The sequence below is a fragment of the Dunckerocampus dactyliophorus genome, chromosome 5 (genome assembly GCF_027744805.1).
Source record: "Dunckerocampus dactyliophorus isolate RoL2022-P2 chromosome 5, RoL_Ddac_1.1, whole genome shotgun sequence".
In the NCBI taxonomy this organism is placed as follows: Eukaryota; Metazoa; Chordata; class Actinopteri; order Syngnathiformes; family Syngnathidae; genus Dunckerocampus; species Dunckerocampus dactyliophorus.
Window position 1 is genome coordinate 1,084,250 of NC_072823.1, and position 8,735 is coordinate 1,092,984.

Genomic DNA, 8,735 nt, shown 5'->3' on the forward strand with positions numbered 1-8,735 from the left:
CATGAACTCAGCTACAATCAGTCACCTGCTGAAACCGAATAAGGACCCAACACTACCTTCTAGTTATCGTCCAATTTCACTGATTAATGCAGATCTTAAAATAATATGCAAAGCGTTAGCTATAAGGCTGGACAAAGTCACCCCTCATATAATACACCCTGATCAATCAGGATTTATTAAGGGGAGAAACTCAACTAGCAACGTACGCCGTCTAATCAATCTGATTGATTACTCTATCATCCATAATTTAGAAACCACAATTGTCTCATTGGATGCTGAAAAAGCATTTGACAGAGTAAACTGGAAATTTCTCTTTGCAACACTACAAAAATTTGGCTTTGGAGATTCATTTAGAACATGGATTAAAATACTATACAACACCCCGAAGGCCTCTGTTCAGACCAACAATCACATCTCTCCAGAATTTACTTTACAAAGAGGTACTAGGCAAGGGTGTCCACTCTCTCCCTCACTATTTGCTATCTTTATCGAACCTCTTGCAGCTGCAATTCAACAACATATAAATATTAAAGGGATCCACACCACAAATGTTCATCATAAGATAAGCCTTTATGCTGATGATGTATTACTCTTCCTAGATAATTCACATTCTTCACTTTGCGAATCTATCTCACTCATTAACAATTATAGCACCTTCTCAGATTACGCCATTAACTGGTCTAAATCCACAGTACTGCCCATTAACTTTGGTTTCCAGAGCACCCCCTCTATACCACTGTATTCAGGGAACATTAAGTATTTGGGTATTAACATTTCCTCCAACCTGTCAGACCTGATCCGCTTGAATTATACTCCACTATTGAAGTCAATAGAGGATGATCTTGCACGTTGGAGAACCTTGCCCATCTCACTTACAGGCAGAGTATCCACCGTGAAAAGGATGATTTTACCAAAGGTTAATTATCTATTTTCCATGATCCCCACTAAACCATCTATAATTTGGTTCAAGTCATTAGATTCATATATAAATACATTTCTTTGGAAAAATAAGCCAGCACGAATAAGTCTCTTTTTTCTTTTTCTTTCCGGTTGTGGGGGCGTCTCTGGGCCTGCCGGTTTGTGGCGCCCGGTACTCGTCTGCCTTTGTGGGGTGTGATCTTTCGCTGGTCTCGGGGGTTGGCAGACTTGGCTGGGATTATCTCTCTTCGGCCCCTTGCTGGTCTTCCCGGTGGGGAGGGCTCTCTGGGCTGGCTCTTGGGGCACTGATCTTTGTGCTGCCTGCCCCTGTGGGCCTGGTGGCCTTCTGGCGGCTGGGGCCCGGCCTGGCTATTTGGGGCGGGGCTCTCTGGGAGGTGGAAGGCGGCCCCTTTTCTTCCATGCATTCTCAGTGACAATTACACGCCCACACATTCTTGCACCTTATATATATATGAAGTCTTCCTCACATACAGAGATACCTGTACATATGCACACTCACAGTACATACGTACTTCCCCACATTACTCACTGAGTTAACCAGGATGTTATGTTGTTGGTTTTATTACAGCAACGGTGATATCAGCAGTATGACTATAGTTTATTTTACAATGATATGTATTACAGTAATTATCACTCTATTCACTATCATGGATAATCATTTTCATTACTACTATTATGTGTGACTGTTTCAATGCAGTATTGTCATTGTGATCACTATCATAGTTCATCATTTCATGACTACTATTATGTGTGATTGTCATTGACAGCGTTATCAGCGTTGTCCTTACCGCCTCCATCACTGTTTGGTACGGTAACTGTACAACACGTGATAGGAAGGCACTCCAGCGGGTGATCAAGACCTCACAGAACATTGTTGGGGCAGCCCTCCCCTCACTGCAAGACATTTATAAAACTAGAGTCCTACGAAGAACACACAACCTCATCAAGGACAGCACACATCCACAACACTCATTATTCACACTCCTACCGTCAGGCAGACGCTACAGGAGTTTGAAGTCCAGGACCACAAGGCTGGCAAACAGCTTTTACCCACAGGCCATCAGGCTTCTCAACGAAACACTCACACACGCCACACGCAACACACGCACACACTCATAGCACTTTATTATTTATTTGTATTATTTATTTGTATTGATGTCTCTTCTGTTGTTGTTGCTTAATTTATTGGTATTTATGTTTATGTGTTTATGTTTCTTATGTTCTTATTCTTTCTTGTGTTTTCTTTCTTTTCTTGGGAGAATGAACAGAATAAGAATTTCATTGCATAGTAGAACTGCTGTTTTACTATGCATATGACAATAAAACTCTCTTGAATCTTGAATCTTGAATCTTGAATCTTGAATCATTGTGGTTGTTGATATTGTTTTGTCCTTATGTCCTTGTTCGTCTTTATAGTTGTCACAGACATTTATTTGCTGATGTCGTTCTGTATGTTTCTGTTGTTCTGTTCTTGTTGTAACAATTGTTGTTGTTGCTGCTGTTGTCCTTGTCTCTTGTCTCTCTTTTTTTTTGGCCCCCCTCTCATCCCCATCCATTCTGTGGTATTTTGTATTTGAGTGGGTTCAAAAGGTCAGCGAGGCGTATTTCACAAAGTAGCTTTTGTTTCGGTCCACCTCAGACAAAACAAGCCGTGGAACTATCTCATCCATTTCATGATCCACATCTTGCAGGAAGCACCTAGTTTATCATTTCATTTTCCATTTCTTTTCTTTTTTTACCATTTATTTTGTCCATGATGTCTACTGTCATGTCCTTATTTCCTTTCTGTTTTGCAGCAGCCTGTTCTGGAACTCTTTTATTCTGGAAATGTACTTGAAAGTGATGACACATTTGCTGTGAATCAAAAATGAAAATAATCATTTAAAAAAACTACCTTCCGGTCCCTTCGGCATCACTCGTGCAAACTTGGCGTCACACTTCCTGTATCTTGTAAATCCAGCCATCAAAATAAAAGCACGGCAGTGCCACGTGCACGGTTCAGCCACTTCCTTAGTCCACGCGTTTCACTCGAATTATTATTATTATTTGTTCTTTTGTTCCCACACACTCCGGCAGCCAGTACACCTTGGAGGACTTTTTTTAAACTTTAGCATGGAAGGTGTAGCCAGCAACATGACTTGCAGTGGTACTGTGGCACGCTTGAGTCACCAAATAGTCAGATGCACAAAAAAGCCATCCGAACAGCACCAAGTATCCTTCCTACTGAACCATTTGGGCATACAAACAAACATCTACGTGCAAAACCCATGCCACAAAAACACCTCCGCAAGGCATGCTGGGTAGCTTGTGGTGCTCTTTCTCCCAACATTTTGCCGTGTTTGTGGCATTTTTGCTTGATTGCAAAGTATGTTGAGAAGGTCATCAGAGAAGCAAACAAGGAGTCAACATAGTCTTGACATCCAGCGTTTTGTTCTTCATAGCTCCTATTGTTGTTGCAGCTGGACTGCCCAGCATGCTTTGCGGGCATTTGTAAATAACAGTTTTAAGATACGTGTTTAACGCTTAGTTATTGATTTATGTGACGTGTTAGCTTGCTGTGGGTGTGTTGTGTTTTCGTTTCGTTGCACCGTGAGCAAGTGTGTCCTTCTGTTTGGTGCCACCGATATACAGTATAGACGGCCCCTCCGCCAAATTTTTGAACCCAAAGTGGCCCGCGAGTCAAAAAGTTCTAAATACACTTTGTAACATTATTAGAAACCTCTAGACATGGAATAACACCCCTATAGTCACCTGTACACTCCTATTAGCCAATATAGTAGCCATAATAAGAGAATATAAGACATCGGAAGCTATTTTACGACCTTCTGAATACGTTTTTTTAACATGATGAGACCCTGTAGACATGAAGTAACTGGCTGCTGTGTTTTGCTGTAAATGTGCTGTGGTGCTAGGGGAGCTGAGTGGTGTGCGGACAGGAAGTGATGTCATGGTTTCAGAGTGGAGTGTTAGCTTGGCGTGGGTTAGTAGCCCGTGTTCAGGATTATTATTATTATTATTATTATTATTATTGTGAGATGATGCAATAAAAGCCTGTTGTTCCGGCCATCAAGTCTGGTGCTTGAGTGTCATCACAACCTCTTTCACGCCTTATATTTGTATTTGACTTCATTTAGCCATTTTTATGCTTGAAAATGCAAATATCTAGATGCAATATCTCCAAATAAGTTCTTTTGGTTTTCCCAACAAATCAAACCTTGTCTAAAGATTCCACAACATCCACAGGATGCTTCGTTTAAGACGTGCTAAACAACAATGTGTTAGCATTCGGTTTATTCAACAGAAAGGTAAATGGCATACTGTAAACTATTTTTGATGACCAACAGACTAAATGACTCAATGACACATTTTGTAGAGCAACTTGGTGTACTGGTTCAAGAAAATAAACACTGATGTTATCCAATGAGCACCTCTGGTCGTGACTTTTAACAGCATGAGTTGCGTTTGGGCAAGCTTCAGGATACAGCTGATTCATTTCATTTTCACTTGTTTTAATAATATTCCACCTCTTATTGCTTGGATGAAGTATTTCATTTTGAAAATAAGTATTTTCAGTTTATTTCTAGATCTAGAAATCCTCATTTAGGGATTTTTTATCTCGTAAAATGAACTAGCTGCATAGACAGATCATTTCACTAGTTTCAAGTGTTCATTCCCAATATTTAGTCTGCTTATCTGATATTTGGAAAGCCCTTTTGTGCATTTAAAACGGATTTAGGCTTATTTCAAGATCTGCCAACTAGTCACTGTCATTGTGTGCGGGGGGCAAGACACTTCCCCCACCTTGCTGCTGCCATGTGTGGAAGGATTCCTGCTGCTAAGTGTTAGCTCATTTTCACTTCCAAACATGTTCACATTTCTTATTTTAGGAACATTTCACTTCCTGCCAGCTGTAATAAGGTCAAAAAAGAAGTATTTTATTCTAAAAATAAGTATTTCCAGACTAAAGCTTTAATTTTAATTTTTAAAAAATTGTAAACCTCAGCTTTCGGAGAAATTTTAATTTAGGAGTTCATACCAAGTAATATTTACTTGCTGCATTGAAAGATCATTTCACTAGTTTTAAGTAGTTTTTTTCCCCAAAAATCTAGTCTTTTTGTCTTATATTTGGCCACCCCTTTTGTTCAGTGTAGCTTGCTTGCTTGCTATTTTGTAAATGAATCTTTAGTTCCAAGGACTGCAGCAACATGTTTTACCAAGGATACAAAATGCTACAGTACAGCGGAACGGCACCAGGACGGAATGGCACCAGGACGGAACGTCACGGTCACAGGAGAAAAAATATGCGTGAGTCACTTAATAATTTCGTGTGTCCCCCCCGTAGGTTAATCATGAAAATTCAAACGAAGGATAAGGATGAATGAATGAGGTAGTTGAAATGTTCAACAATTATTCAGTAAATATTGGACCAAAACTGAAGGATGAAATTCCAAAACTCCAGACGATGGACGAAACCATAGATAGATAGAATCTCAATTCCATGTTTCTCACTCTTGGAACTAAAAAGGAAATCACTGACATTGTCAACAACTTTAAGACAAAAACGTCAACTGATTGTCATGGAATGGAATGGAAACAATGAAAAGGGTCATCAATGAGATTGTAGAAGTGTTAACATAGATTAGTAACTTATCATTTCAGACTGGAACATTTCCTAATAAAAAGGAAATGGCTAAAGTGGTTCCAATTTTCAAAAATGGAGATAAACATCAATTTACAAATTACCGACCAGTTTCCTGATTACCTCAATATTCTAAAATTATCAAGAACCTTTTTAATTACAGGTTGGACAAATTAATAAACAACAACGAACTGCTAGCAGGTAGTCAATACGGATACAGAGCTAACACTAACTTCTATGGCACTGATGGAAATCACGAACGCTATAGACCACGGAAGGTGTGCAGTTGCAGGATTCATGGATCTTACAAAAGCCTTCCATACAATATTTTAACAACTAAATTACCGTATTTTCACAACCATAAAATACAACCATGAGGTGCACCGTATTAAAAGGCACAGTCTCAGTTACAGGTGGCATTTTTGTATTGAACACATACACAAGGCGCACCGTATTATAACTTAATTTAACAATAACTAACAACTATGTCGTTCAAACATGTAACTTTAAGAGCGTTTGCACCAAAACACTACAGCAAAGCACGCTGGGGAACAGGAAGTTCCCCCAGCAATGCTACAATACGCTAGCATGCATGCTATGGTATGGTTTTAAAAAGCCAGCGGAAGCAAAACTGAGTTGGGTTGAAGTATTTAACAATGCACTCACGTTATTTTTGATCAATCCTCATCCACAAATCCATCAAAGTCCTCATCTTCTGTATCCCAAATGAACAGCTGGGCAAGTTCTCCATCAAACACGCCAGGTTCCCTGTCGTCATTGTCAGTCAGTCTTGTTGCTCCTCAGAAATGATGCGACAGCTCGAACAACAGTGCATCAGACACGTTAGCCCAAGCATCCACAATCCATGAGTGAAGCTGTGTTCGCTACCTGTCATTCATCGCTCCCACGGCGCTCGCAACTTCACTTTAAACGCCGTGTTAACATCCATTCACAAATAGTGGCGAAACTCGCACGGCGCTGGCTCCCAGTCTTAGTGAAGCTGTGTTCACTAGCTGTCATCCATCGCTCCCACGCCGCTCGCAACTTCACTTTAAACGCCGTGTTCACACCGATGTCCAGCAGTTGGAGTTCATTCGTCAAGCCTCCCGGAATGATGTTAAGCTCCAAGTTCATTTGCTGCACTTGTGACACGTGAAAAAAACATCCCGTCTCTTTCTGTGCACGTCACTCAGCCACTCAGCCATCTTCTCGTCCTTCCAGCCCCTTTGATTGGTCCGGCTGGAAACTTTTCTTTGGGTGGCATATTCCTCCTAAAAATCACCACAGTTTCTGTCCATCACCATTTCTGTCCATCACCATGGCAACCAAGCACAACAGTAAAAGCCGACTTCTCGTGTCCCGTTGTGTGTATCTACCGTGCTGGTCTTCTCTCTTGTGGTTCAACAGGATGTGGAAAGTGAGCGGCACGTCGTCCATGTTGGTGATGTGGTTGGGCTGGATGTGTTTGTCTGCAATGTTTTTACTGCAGTAGGAGCGGAAGATGGCCAGCTTTCCTTGTAATCCGCTGGATGTTGCTGCACCGCGGTAGTCCTTGCCCAGATGGATAGATGGCTCCATTACATAAAATATACTTATACAACTGCTGGGGCGTGCCTTTAGCGTCCTCAGTCAAGCTAGGAGGATGCACATCTGCAAGTTTAAATATCACGTTTGGAGTACCCCAGGGGTCCATATTGGGACCAAAACTGTTCAATTTGTACATCAACGACATTTGTAAAGTGACAAAGGACTTAAAGTTGGTATTATTTACGGATGATACCACTGCCTTTTGTTCTGGGGAAAGCACACAAGAACTCATTAAAAAGGTCAAGGATGAAAAGGTCATATTAAAGTCATGGTTTGATAAAAACAGAAGTTAAATAAAACAAAAATAATGCTATTTGGACATAGCAGAAAGAAGAAGTACGATCAAATAGAAATAGACTGAGTAGATATTGAAAGAAAGAAAATACATTTCCGGGGATCATAAGAGATGAAAAAATGAGTTGGAAATGTCATATCAAAAATAGAAGCATATCCATATCTACCATATCGTACTTATGCGGCGATACAGGGCAGTCATTATAAAAGCAATCTTCACTCACTCAATGTACTGCAAAAAAGATGGGTGAGGATCAGTCATTCATAATGCCAAGTATAGAGAACACACAAACCCTTTACTTTTAAAAGCAGATATTCAAATTAGCTGATTTAGTACATTTTCAAACTGCCAAAATCACGCATAAAGTTAACTCGTTACCTCAAAACATCATACAGTATTTCTCTATATTATTTATTTATGTATGTATTTGTATTATTTACTTGTATTAATGTCTCTTCTGTTGTTGTTGCTTAATTTATTGGTATTTATGTTTCTTATCTTCTTATTCTTTCTTGTGTTTTCTTTCTTTTCTTGGGAGAATGAACAGAATAAGAATTTCATTGCATAGCAGAACCACCTGTTTTACTATGCACATGACAATACAACTCTTCAATCTTGAATCTTGAATTTTGAATCTCTCAGAGAGGAGCAATAGGAAAATGAAAGTGAAACCACTTCGATGCCAGAACCCACAGCATTTCAGTGTGTGGAATGAAATGATGGAAGGGAGTGAGCAAGGAAGTCAAACAATGTACCGAGATGAGCACATTCACAAACAATACAAGCAGGTGATGTTTGCTGAATACAAGCAGGAGAGTCTTGATCATCACACTGATTCTTCTGTCATGCTTGTTTTGATTTATTATTATTTATTATTACACTGATTATTATATCTTTTAATATTCCATGGAATACAGGAAGTGGATAATCTGTACTGTACAAGGTGTGGAATGGATGGGGGGCGGGCGGGGTAGGATTAACTTAGCTTTGCTTCTTCCTACTCCTTTTGGACATGTGGAAGAGTGAAAGGATGATTGATGAGATGTATTCCACTGGAACCTGCACGCATGTTCAAATCAATTTAAACCAAACCAAACCAAGGTTTGAACTTCTTTGAGGGTGTTTCAACAAGAGAGAAATGTGATCAAATGTTAATGCCTGTCTGAGAAAAATGTTTAAAGTGTACGGCGAGGGCTTAAAACGATGATTAAATGATTTCTCTGGTGGAACATACAAGGTGATGTGAAGTAAGGCGCTCTTTCCCCCAAGCTGCAG